Raw genomic sequence first — 12,311 nt, forward strand, 5'->3', positions numbered from 1 at the left:
GTGAGTCAGATAAAAAAAAAAAAAAACAGGAGTAGGATCCACTTGGACTAACTGGCATGTATAGAGGCGTGTAATGCAAAAGGACTGTTTTTGGTAGTTTTTCTCGCTCACGGCCGTACCACCCTGAACACGCCCGATCTTGTCTGATCTCAGAAGCCAAGCAAGATAGGGTCTGGTTAGTACTTGGATGGGAGACCTACTGGGAATACCACGTGCTGTAAGCTTTTCTCACTTTTACTTTATACAGGGGGCACTCCACTTCACGATTAATTCAAATCTATCACTCCCCTTCCATTTTACTATTTTATATATATTTTTTTTTTCTTTCATTCATAAAGGCAGCTTTTACACACCGTTTTACTCTAAATACTGCCTGGTAATTATAGCTGCTGTAAGCTGTTCGTGCCTTTATTCCACCAGGGCGCGATCTTCTCACAAACTTGAAGACTGTCACTCCCCATTCACGTTTTACAACTTATTGTTAATAATAAAGAGACAGCTTTTTACACACAGTTTTAAACAAAGTACTGATATAATTCCTCTTAAACTCACCGCTTTATTTTCTATGCAAAAACCACTTCGCCACAGAATATTCGATATTATTAGCATATTATCTGCTCTTCTCCTCCTTTCAAAACTTGCTAAAAGCTGTATTTAAAAGAGCAGGTTGGCCGGGGTAATTCACATCCTTCAATGCCAGCTTAATGTTTAGGTTAGTGGGAATCACAGAGGAATTAGGGATGGAAACTTCTTTCCTGGTGGTAGAAGCGGTCTGGTGAATTTTTAGAGAGAAGAGGCCGTCGATGTTTGAATGTAGAAAATTGTTCTGGCTGCAGCCTGCAGTATGGACTTGTTGGCGTGTGTAGCTCCCAGTGTTCTGACAGCGTGACATTTTGGGGAAGCATGTGATTCAACAGCAACCAGTGGGCTTCGTGCGGCGGAGATTTTGTGGCTGTTAGCGGAGTTGATAACAGAGGGTCTTTAAGAGAAGCCTGCATGCGGTAGGCAAATGAGTAATGTTTGCCGGCGGGGGACGTGCGGCGATTAACCTGTTCGGTAGTGAAAAGGACTTAACGAGAAGGAAGTGTGCGGATGCGGAAAGAATGGAATAATTGTGGTAGGCTGCCGGCTGAGTAGTTTGGTGAATGTTTGGAGTGGGTGCGGCGCAGCCGATTGGATGGTGGTGCTGCAGTGTGAGTCAGATAAAAAAAAAAAAAAACAGGAGTAGGATCCAATGGGACTAACTGGCATGTATAGAGGCGTGTAATGCAAAAGGGCTGTTTTTGTTCGCGGCTCTCGCTTATGGCCATACCACCCTGAACGCGCCCGATCTCGTCTTATCTCGGAAGCAAAGCAGGCTAGGGTCTGGTTAGTTCTTGGATGGAGACCACCTGGGAATACCAGGTGCTGTAAGCTTTTCTCACTTTTACTTTATACAGGGGGCGCTCCACTTCACGATTAATTTAAATCTATCACTCCCCTTCCATTTTAATATTTTATATATTTCTTTTTTCTCTCATTCATAAAGGCAGCTTTTACACACCGTTTTACTCTAAATACTGCCTGGTAATTATAGCTGCTGTAAGCTGTTCGTGCCTTTATTCCACCAGGGCGCGATCTTCTCACAAACTTGAAGACTGTCACTCCCCATTCACGTTTTACAACTTATTGTTAATAATAAAGAGACAGCTTTTTACACACAGTTTTAAACAAAGTACTAATATAATTCCTCTTCAACTCACCGCTTTGTTTTCTATGCAAAAACGACTTCACCACAGAAGACTCGTTATTATTGGCATAGCAAGGTCTGCTCTTCTCCTCCTTTCAAAACTTGCTAAAAGCTGTATTTAAAAGAGCAGGTTGGCCGGGGTAATTCACACCCTTCAATGCCAGCTTAATGTTTAGGTTAGTGGGAATCACAGAGGAATTAGGGATGGAAACTTCTTTGCTGGTGGTAGAAGCGGTCTGGTGAATTTTTAGAGAGAAGAGGCCGTCAATGTTTGAATGTAGAAAATTGTTCTGGCTGCAGCCTGCAGTATGGACTTGTTGGTGTGTGTAACTCCCAGTGTTCTGACAGCGCGACGTTTTGGGGAAGCATGTGATTCAGCAGCTACCAGTGGGCTTCGTGCGGCGGAGAGTTTGTGGCTGTTAGCGGAGTTGATAACAGAAGGTCATTAAGAGAAGCCTGCATGCGGTAGGCAAAGGAGTAATGTTTGCCGACGGGGGACGTGCGGCGATTAACCTGTGCGGTAGTGAAAAGGAGTTAAAGAGAAGGAAGTGTGCGGATGCGGAAAGAATGGAATAATTGTGGTAGGCTGCCGGCTGAGTAGTTTGGTGAATGTTTGGTGTGGTTCCGGCACTGCCGATTGGATGGTAGGGCTGCAGTGTGAGTCAGATAAAAAAAAAAAAAAAAACAGGAGTAGGATCCACTTGGACTAACTGGCATGTATAGAGGCGTGTAATGCAAAAGGGCTGTTTTTGGTAGTTTTTCTCGCTCACGGCCGTACCACCCTGAACACGCCCGATCTCGTCCGGTCTCGGAAGCCAAGCAAGATAGGGTCTGGTTAGTACTTGGATGGGAGACCTACTGGGAATACCAAGTGCTGTAAGCTTTTCTCACTTTTACTTAATACAGAGGGCACTCCACTTCACGATTAATTTAAATCTATCACTCCCCTTCCGTTTTACTATTTTATATATATATATTTTTTCTTTCATTCATAAAGGCAGCTTTTACACACCGTTTTACTCTAAATACTGCCTGGTAATTATAGCTGCTGTAAGCTGTTCGTGCCTTTATTCCACCAGGGCGCGATCTTCTCACAAACTTGAAGACTGTCACTCCCCATTCACGTTTTACAACTTATTGTTAATAATAAAGAGACAGCTTTTTACACACAGTTTTAAACAAAGTACTGATATAATTCCTCTTAAACTCACCGCTATGTTTTCTATGCAAAATCCACTTCGCCACAGAATATTCGATATTATTGGCATATTATCTGCTATTCTCCTCCTTTCAAAACTTGCTAAAAGCTGTATTTAAAAGAGCAGGTTGGCCGGGGTAATTCACACCCTTCAATGCCAGCTTAATGTTTAGGTTAGTGGGAATCACAGAAGAATTAGGGATGAAAACTTCTTTGCTGATGGTAGAAGCGGTCTGGTGAATTTTTAGAGAGAAGAGGCCGTCGATGTTTGAATGTAGAAAATTGTTCTGGCTGCAGCCTGCAGTATGGACTTGTTGGTGTGTGTAGCTCCCAGTGTTCTGACAGCGCGACGTTTTGGGGAAGCATGTGATTCAGCAGCTACCAGTGGGCTTCGAGCGGCGGAGATTTTGTGGCTGTTAGCGGAGTTGATAACAGAAGGTCATTAAGAGAAGCCTGCATGCGGTAGGCAAAGGAGTAATGTTTGCCGACGGGGGACGTGCGGCGATTAACCTGTGCGGTAGTGAAAAGGAGTTAAAGAGAAGGAAGTGTGCGGATGCGGAAAGAATGGAATAATTGTGGTAGGCTGCCGGCTGAGTAGTTTGGTGAATGTTTGGTGTGGTTCCGGCACTGCCGATTGGATGGTGGGGCTGCAGTGTGAGTCAGATAAAAAAAAAAAAAAAAACAGTAGTAGGATCCACTTGGACTAACTGGCATGTATAGAGGCGTGTAATGCAAAAGGGCTGTTTTTGGTAGTTTTTCTCGCTCACGGCCGTACCACCCTGAACACGCCCGATCTCGTCCAATCTCGGAAGCCAAGCAAGATAGGGTCTGGTTAGTACTTGGATGGGAGACCTACTGGGAATACCAGGTGCTGTAAGCTTTTCTCACTTTTACTTAATACAGGGGGCACTCCACTTCACGATTAATTTAAATCTATCACTCCCCTTCCGTTTTACTATTTTATATATATATATATATATATATTTTTTTTTTCTCTCATTCATAAAGGCAGCTTTTACACACCGTTTTACTCTAAATACTGCCTGGTAATTATAGCTACTGTAAGCTGTTTGTTCCTTTATTCCACCAGGGCGCGATCTTCTGACAAACTTGAAGACTGTCACTCCCCATTCACGTTTTACAACTTATTGTTAATAATAAAGAGACAGCTTTTTACACACAGTTTTAAACAAAGTACTGATATAATTCCTCTTCAACTCACCGGTTTGTTTTCTATGCAAAAAACACTTCACCACAGAAGACTCGATATTATTGGCATAGCATGGTCTGCTCTTCTCCTCCTTTAAAAACTCGCTAAAAGCTGTCTTTAAAAGAGCAGGTTGGCCGGGGTAATTCACACCCTTCAATGCCAACTTAATGTTTAGGTTAGTGGGAATCACAGAGGAATTAGGGATAGAAACTTCTTTGCTGGTGGTAGAAGTGGTCTGGTGAATTTTTAGAGAGAAGAGGCCGTCGATGTTTGAATGTAGAAAATTGTTCTGGCTGCAGCCTGCAGTATGGACCTGTTGGCGTGTGTAGCTCCCAGTGTTCTGACAGCGCGACGTTTTGGGGAAGCATGTGATTCAACAGCTACCAGTGGGCTTCGTGCGGCGGAGATTTTGTGGCTGTTAGCGGAGTTGATAACAGAAAGTCATTAAGAGAAGCCTGCATGCGGTAGGCAAAGGAGGAATGTTTGCTGGTGGGGGACGTGCGGCGATTAACCTGTGCGGTAGTGTAAAGGAGTTAAAGTGAAGGAAGTGTGCGGATGCGGAAAGAATGGGATAATTGTGGTAGGCTGCCGGCTGAGTAGTTTGGTGAATGTTTGGTGTGGGTCCGGCGCTGCCGATTGGATGGTGGTGCTGCAGTGTGAGTCAGATAAAAAAAAAAAAAAAACCAGGAGTAGGATCCAATGGGACTAACTGGCATGTATAGAGGCGTGTAATGCAAAAGGGCTGTTTTTGGTAGCGTCTCTTGCTTGAGGCCATACCACCCTGAACACGCCCGATCTCATCTGATCTTGGAAGCTAAGCAGGGTAGGCTGTGGTTAGTACTTGGATGGGAGACCACCTGGGAATACCAGGTGCTGTAAGCGTTTCTCACTTTTACTTTATACAGGGGGCGCTCCACTTCACGATTAATTTAAATCTAGCACTCCCCTTCCATTTTACTATTTTATATATATATATTTTTTCTCTCTTTCATAAAGCCAGCTTTTAGAAACCGTTTTACTCTAAATACTTCCTGGTAATTCTAGGTGCTGTAAGCTCTTCGTGCCTTTATTCCACCAGGGCGCGATCTTCTCACAAACTTGAAGACTGTCACTCCCCATTCACTTTTTACAACTTATTGTTAATGATAAAGAGACAGCTTTTTACACACAGTTTTAAACAAAGTACTGATATTATTCCTCTTCAACTGACCGCTTTGTTTTCTATGCAAAAACCACTTCGCCACAGAAGACTCGATATTATTGGCATAGCAAGTTCTGCTCTTCTCCTTTCAAAACTTGCTAAAAGCTGTATTTAAAAGAACGGATTGGCCGGGGTAATTCACACCCTTCAATGCCAGCTTAATGTTTAGGTTAGTGGGAATCACAGAGGAATTAGGGATGGAAACTTCTTTGCTGGTGGTAGAAGCGGTCTGGTGAATTTTTAGAGAGAAGAGGCCGTCGATGTTTGGATTTAGAAAATTGTTCTGGCTGCAGCCTGCAGTATGGACTTGTTGGTGTGTGTAGCTCCCAGTGTTCTGACAGCGCGACGTTTTGGGGAAGCATGTGATTCAGCAGCTACCAGTGGGCTTCGTGCGGCGGAGATTTTGTGGCTGTTAGCGGAGTTGATAACACAGGGTCGTTAAGAGAAGCCTGCATGCAGTAGGCAAAGGAGTAATGTTTGCCGGCGGGGGACGTGCGGCGATTAACCTGTGCGGTAGTGAAAAGGAGTTAAAAAGAAGGAAGTGTGCGGATGCGGAAAGAATGGAATAATTGTGGTAGGCTGCCGGCTGAGTAGTTTGGTGAATGTTTGGTGTGGGTCCGGCGCTGCCGATTGGATGGTGGTGCTGCAGTGTGAGTCAGATAAAAAAAAAAAAACCAGGAGTAGGATCCAATGGGACTAACTGGCATGTATAGACGCGTATAATGCAAAAGGGCTGTTTTTGGTCAAGTCTCTCGCTTACGGCCATACCACCCTGAACACGCCCGATCTCATCCGATCTCGGAAGCCAAGCAGGGTAGGGTCTGGTCAGTACTTGGATGGGAGACCTCCTGGGAATACCAGGTGCTGTAAGCTTTTCTCACTTTTACTTTATACAGGGGGCGCTCCACTTCACGATTAATTTAAATCTATCACTCCCCTTCCATTTTACTATTTTATATATATATATATATTTTTTTTCTCTCATTCATAAAGGCAGCTTTTACACACCGTTTTACTCTAAATACTTCCTGGTAATTCTAGGTGCTGTAAGCTGTTCGTGCCTTTATTCCACCAGGGTGCGATCTTCTCACAAACTTGAAGACTGTCACTCCCCATTCACGTTTTACAACTTATTGTTAATGATAAAGAGACAGCTTTTTACACACAGTTTTAAACAAAGTACTGATATTATTCCTCTTCAACTGACCGCTTTGTTTTCTATGCAAAAACCACTTCGCCACAGAATATTCGATATTATTGGCATATTATCTGCTATTCTCCTCCTTTCAAAACTTGCTAAAAGCTGTATTTAAAAGAACAGATTGGCCGGGGTAATTCACACCCTTCAATGCCAGCTTAATGTTTAGGTTAGTGGGAATCACAGAGGAATTAGGGATGGAAACTTCTTTGCTGGTGGTAGAAGCGGTCTGGTGAATTTTTAGAGAGAAGAGGCTGTCGATGTTTGAATGTAGAAAATTGTTCTGGCTGCAGCCTGCAGTATGGACTTGTTGGTGTGTGTAGCTCCCAGTGTTCTGACAGCGCGACGTTTTGGGGAAGCATGTGATTCAGCAGCTATCAGTGGGCTTCGTGCGGCGGAGATTTTGTGGCTGTTAGCAGAGTTGATAACAGAGGGTTGTTAAGAGAAGCCTGCATGCGGTAGGCAAATGAGTAATGTTTGCCGGCGGGGGACGTGCGGCGATTAACCTGTGAGGTAGTGAAAAGGACTTAAAGAGAAGGAAGTGTGCGGATGCGGAAAGAATGGAATAATTGTGGTAGGCTGCCAGCTGAGTAGTTTGGTGAATGTTTGGTGTGGGTCCGGCGCTGCCGATTGGATGGTGGTGCTGCAGTGTGAGTCAGATAAAAAAAAAAAAAAAACCAGGAGTAGGATCCAATGGGACTAACTGGCATGTATAGACGCGTGTAATGCAAAAGGGCTGTTTTTGGTTGCATCTCTCCCTTACGGCCGTACCACCCTGAACACGCCCGATCTCGTCTGATCTTGGAAGCTAAGCAGGGTAGGGTCTGGTTAGTACTTGGATGGGTGACCACCTGGGAATGCCAGGTGCTGTAAGCTTTTCTCACTTTTACTTTATACAGGGGGCGCTCCACTTCACGATTAATTTAAATCTAGCACTCCCCTTCCATTTTACTATTTTATATATATATATATTTTATCTCTCTTTCATAAAGCCAGCTTTTAGAAACCGTTTTACTCTAAATACTTCCTGGTAATTCTAGGTGCTGTAAGCTGTTCGTGCCTTTATTCCACCAGGGCGCGATCTTCTCACAAACTTGAAAACTGTCACTCCCCATTCACGTTTTACAACTTATTGTTAATGATAAAGAGACAGCTTTTTACACACAGTTTTAAACAAAGTACTGATATTATTCCTCTTCAACTGACCGCTTTGTTTTCTATGCAAAAACCACTTCGCCACAGAAGACTCGATATTATTGGCATACCAAGTTCTGCTCTTCTCCTTTCAAAACTTGCTAAAAGCTGTATTTAAAAGAACAGATTGGCCGGGGTAATTCACACCCTTCAATGCCAGCTTAATGTTTAGGTTAGTGGGAATCACAGAGGAATTTGGAATGGAAACTTCTTTGCTGGTGGTAGAAGCGGTCTGGTGAATTTTTAGAGAGAAGAGGCCGTCGATGTTTGAATGTAGAAAATTGTTCTGGCTGCAGCCTGCAGTATGGACTTCTTGGTGTGTGTAGCTCCCAGTGTTCTGACAGCGCGACGTTTTGGGGAAGCATGTGATTCAGCAGCTACCAGTGGGCTTCGTGCGGCGGAGATTTTGTGGCTGTTAGCGGAGTTGATAACAGAGGGTCGTTAAGAGAAGTCTGCATGCAGTAGGCAAAGGAGTAATGTTTGCCGGCGGGGGACGTGCGGCGATTAACCTGTGCGGTAGTGAAAAGGAGTTAAAAAGAAGGAAGTGTGCGGATGCGGAAAGAATGGAATAATTGTGGTAGGCTGCCGGCTGAGTAGTTTGGTGAATGTTTGGTGTGGGTCCGGCGCTGCCGATTGGATGGTGGGGCTGCAGTGTGAGTCAGATAAAAAAAAAAAAAGTACATTAGTAGGATCCAATGGGACCAACTGGCATGTATAGAGGCGTGTAATGCAAAAGGGCTGTTTTTGGTAGCATCTCTCGCTTACGGCCATACCACCCTGAACACGCCCGATCTCGTCTGATCTCGGAAGCCAAGCAGGGTAGGGTCTGGTTAGTACTTGGATGGGAGACCTCCTGGGAATACCAGGTGCTGTAAGCTTTTCTCACTTTTACTTTATACAGGGGGCGCTCCACTTCACGATTAATTTAAATCTATCACTCCCCTTCCATTTTACTATTTTATATATATATATATATTTTTCTCTCATTCATAAAGGCAGCTTTTACACACCATTTTACTCTAAATACTTCCTGGTAATTCTAGGTGCTGTAAGCTGTTCGTGCCTTTATTCCACCAGGGCGCGATCTTCTCACAAACTTGAAGACTGTCACTCCCCATTCACGTTTTACAACTTATTGTTAATGATAAAGAGACAGCTTTTTACACACAGTTTTAAACAAAGTACTGATATTATTCCTCTTCAACTGACCGCTTTGTTTTCTATGCAAAAACCACTTCGCCACAGAAGACTCGATATTATTGGCATAGCAAGTTCTGCTCTTCTCCTTTCAAAACTTGCTAAAAGCTGTATTTAAAAGAACAGATTGGCCGGGGTAATTCACACCCTTCAATGCCAGCTTAATGTTTAGGTTAGTGGGAATCACAGAGGAATTAGGGATGGAAACTTCTTTGCTGGTGGTAGAAGCGGTCTGGTGAATTTTTAGAGAGAAGAGGCCGTCGATGTTTGAATGTAGAAAATTGTTCTGGCTGCAGCCTGCAGTATGGACTTGTTGGTGTGTGTAGCTCCCAGTGTTCTGACAGCGCAACGTTTTGGGGAAGCATGTGATTCAGCAGCTACCAGTGGGCTTCGTGCGGCGGAGATTTTGTGGCTGTTAGCGGAGTTGATAACAGAGGGTCGTCAAGAGAAGCCTGCATGCAGTAGGCAAAGGAGAAATGTTTGCTGGCGGGGGACGTGCGGCGATTAACCTGTGCGGTAGTGAAAAGGAGTTAAAGAGAAGGAAGTGTGCGGATGTGGAAAGAATGGAATTATTGTGGTAGGCTGCCGGCTGAGTGGTTTGGTGAATGTCTGGTGTGGGTCCGGCGCTGCCGATTGGATGGTGGTGCTGCAGTGTGAGTCAGATAAAAAAAAAAAAAAAACAAGGAGTAGGATCCAATGGGACTAACTGGCATGTATAGACGCGTGTAATGCAAAAGGGCTGTTTTTGGTAGCGTCTTTCGCTTACGGCCATACCACCCTGAACACGCCAGATCTTGTCTGATCTTGGAAGCTAAGCAGGGTAGGGTCTGGTTAGTACTTGGATGGGAGACCACTTGGGAATACCAGGTGCTGTAAGCTATTCTCACTTTTACTTTATACAGGGGGCGCTCCACTTCACGATTAATTTAAATCTATCACTTCCCTTCCATTTTACTATTTTAAATATACATTTTTTTTTCTCTCTCTTTCATAAAGGCAGCTTTTAGAAACCGTTTTACTCTAAATACTGCCTGGCAATTCTAGGTGCTGTAAGCTGTTCGTGCCTTTATTCCACCAGGGAGCGATCTTCTCACAAACTTGAAGACTGTCACTCCCCATTTACGTTTTACAACTTATTGTTAATGATAAAGAGACAGCTTTTTACACACAGTTTTAAACAAAGTACTGATATAATTCCTCTTCAACTCACCACTTTGTTTTCTATGCAAAAACCACTTCGCCACAGAAGACTCGATATTATTGGCATATTATCTGCTCTTCTCCTCCTTTCAAAACTTGCTAAAAGCTGTATTTAAAAGAGCAGGTTGGCCGGGGTAATTCACACCCTTCAATGCCAGATTAATGTTTAGGTTAGTGGGAATCACAGAGGAATTAGGGATGGAAACTTCTTTGCTGGTGGTGAATTTTTAGAGAGAAGAGGCCGTCGATGTTTGAATGTAGAAAATTGTTCTGGCTGCAGCCTGCAGTATGGACTTCTTGGTGTGTGTAGCTCCCAGTGTTCTGACAGCGCGACGTTTTGGGGAAGCATGTGATTCAGCAGCTACCAGTGGGCTTCGTGCGGCGGAGATTTTGTGGCTGTTAGCGGAGTTGATAACAGAGTGTCGTTAAGAGAAGCCTGCATGCAGTAGGCAAAGGAGTAATGTTTGCCCGCGGGGGACGTGCGGCGATTAACCTGTGCGGTAGTGAAAAGGAGTTAAAAAGAAGGAAGTGTGCGGATGCGGAAAGAATGGAATAATTGTGGTAGGCTGCCGGCTGAGTAGTTTGGTGAATGTTTGGTGTGGGTCCGGCGCTGCCGATTGGATGGTGGGGCTGCAGTGTGAGTCAGATAAAAAAAAAAAAAAACAGGAGTAGGATCCAATCCTACTAACTAACTTTTATGTATAGACGCGTGTAATGCAAAAGGGCTGTTTTTGGTAGCATCTCTCGCTTATGGCCTTACCACCCTGAACACGCCCGATCTCGTCTGATCTCGGAAGCTAAGCAGGGTAGGGTCTGGTTAGTACTTGGATGGGAGACCACCTGGGAATACCAGGTGCTGTAAGCTTTTCTCACTTTTACTTTATACAGGGGGCGCTCCACTTCACGATTAATTTAAATCTATCACTCCCCTTCCATTTTACTATTTTATATATATATATATATTTTTTTCTCTCATTCATAAAGGCAGCTTTTACACACGTTTTACTCTAAATACTGCCTGGTAATTCTAGGTGCTGTAAGCTGTTCGTGCCTTTATTCCACCAGGGCATGATCTTCTCACAAACTTGAAGACTGTCACTCCCCATTCACGTTTTACAACTTATTGTTAATAATAAAGAGACAGCTTTTTACACACCGTTTTAAACAAAGTACTGATATAATTCCTCTTCAACTCACCGCTTTGTTTTCTATGCAAAAACCACTTCGCCACAGAAGACTCGATATTATTGGCATAGCAAGGTCTGCTCTTCTCCTCCTTTCAAAACTTGCTAAAAGCTGTATTTAAAAGAGCAGGTTGGCCGGGGTAATTCACACCCTTCAATGCCAGCTTAATGTTTAGGTTAGTGGGAATCACAGAGGAATTAGGGATGAAAACTTCTTTGCTGGTGGTAGAAGCGGTCTGGTGAATTTTTAGAGAGAAGAGGCCGTCGATGTTTGAATGTAGAAAATTGTTCTGGCTGCAGCCTGCAGTATGGACTTCTTGGTGTGTGTAGCTCCCAGTGTTCTGACAGCGCGACGTTATGGGGAAGCATGTGATTCAGCAGCTACCAGTGGGCTTCGTGCGGCGGAGATTTTGTGGCTGTTAGCGGAGTTGATAACAGAAGGTCATTAAGAGAAGCCTGCATGCGGTAGGCAAAGGAGTAATGTTTGCCGGCGGGGGACGTGCGGTGATTAACCTGTGCGGTAGTGAAAAGGAGTTAAAGAGAAGGAAGTGTGCGGATGCGGAAAGAATGGAATAATTGTGGTAGGCTGCCGGCTGAGTAGTTTGGTGAATGTTTGGTGTGGTTCCGGCACTGCCGATTGGATGGTGGGGCTGCAGTGTGAGTCAGATAAAAAAAAAAAAAAAAACAGGAGTAGGATCCAATGAGACTAACTGGCATGTATAGACGCGTGTAATGCAAAACGGCTATTTTTGGTAGCGTCTCTCGCTTGCGGCCATACCACCCTGAACGCGCCCGATCTCGTCTGATCTCGGAAGCTAAGCAGGCTAGGGTCTGGTTAGTACTTGGATGGGAGACCACCTGGGAATACCAGGTGCTGTAAGCTTTTCTCACTTTTACTTTATACAGGGGGCGCTCCACTTCACGATTAATTTAAATCTATCACTCCCCTTCCATTTTACTATTTTATATATTTCTTTTTTCTCTCATTCATAAAGGCAGC

General features: G+C 44.1%; 6 non-coding genes and 5 pseudogenes across 6 annotated transcripts; all 11 read left to right on the plus strand.

Moving 5' to 3' along the window:
• The first annotated feature begins 105 nt into the window (after nt 1–105).
• On the plus strand, nt 106–224 carry LOC125732150 (5S ribosomal RNA; annotated as a pseudogene).
• Nucleotides 225–1,298: 1,074 nt separating this feature from the next.
• LOC125732004 (5S ribosomal RNA) lies at nt 1,299–1,416 on the plus strand (annotated as a pseudogene).
• A 1,077-nt stretch (nt 1,417–2,493) lies between these two features.
• Nucleotides 2,494–2,612, plus strand: LOC125731972 (5S ribosomal RNA; annotated as a pseudogene).
• Nucleotides 2,613–3,688: 1,076 nt separating this feature from the next.
• On the plus strand, nt 3,689–3,807 carry LOC125731892 (5S ribosomal RNA; annotated as a pseudogene).
• A 1,093-nt stretch (nt 3,808–4,900) lies between these two features.
• On the plus strand, nt 4,901–5,019 carry LOC125731699 (5S ribosomal RNA; annotated as a pseudogene).
• Nucleotides 5,020–6,092: 1,073 nt separating this feature from the next.
• LOC125732873 (5S ribosomal RNA) lies at nt 6,093–6,211 on the plus strand. Its single transcript, XR_007392237.1, has one exon. It is a non-coding gene; the product is annotated as a 5S ribosomal RNA (ribosomal RNA).
• A 1,082-nt stretch (nt 6,212–7,293) lies between these two features.
• LOC125736624 (5S ribosomal RNA) lies at nt 7,294–7,412 on the plus strand. The gene has a single exon (XR_007395899.1). It is a non-coding gene; the product is annotated as a 5S ribosomal RNA (ribosomal RNA).
• A 1,077-nt stretch (nt 7,413–8,489) lies between these two features.
• Nucleotides 8,490–8,608, plus strand: LOC125732895 (5S ribosomal RNA). Its single transcript, XR_007392259.1, has one exon. It is a non-coding gene; the product is annotated as a 5S ribosomal RNA (ribosomal RNA).
• A 1,079-nt stretch (nt 8,609–9,687) lies between these two features.
• LOC125737144 (5S ribosomal RNA) lies at nt 9,688–9,806 on the plus strand. The gene has a single exon (XR_007396410.1). It is a non-coding gene; the product is annotated as a 5S ribosomal RNA (ribosomal RNA).
• Nucleotides 9,807–10,873: 1,067 nt separating this feature from the next.
• LOC125733923 (5S ribosomal RNA) lies at nt 10,874–10,992 on the plus strand. Its single transcript, XR_007393255.1, has one exon. It is a non-coding gene; the product is annotated as a 5S ribosomal RNA (ribosomal RNA).
• Nucleotides 10,993–12,075: 1,083 nt separating this feature from the next.
• LOC125734362 (5S ribosomal RNA) lies at nt 12,076–12,194 on the plus strand. Its single transcript, XR_007393677.1, has one exon. It is a non-coding gene; the product is annotated as a 5S ribosomal RNA (ribosomal RNA).
• Nucleotides 12,195–12,311: the final 117 nt, after the last annotated feature.

This window comes from Brienomyrus brachyistius, chromosome 2, assembly GCF_023856365.1.
Source record: "Brienomyrus brachyistius isolate T26 chromosome 2, BBRACH_0.4, whole genome shotgun sequence".
NCBI lineage: Eukaryota > Metazoa > Chordata > Actinopteri > Osteoglossiformes > Mormyridae > Brienomyrus > Brienomyrus brachyistius.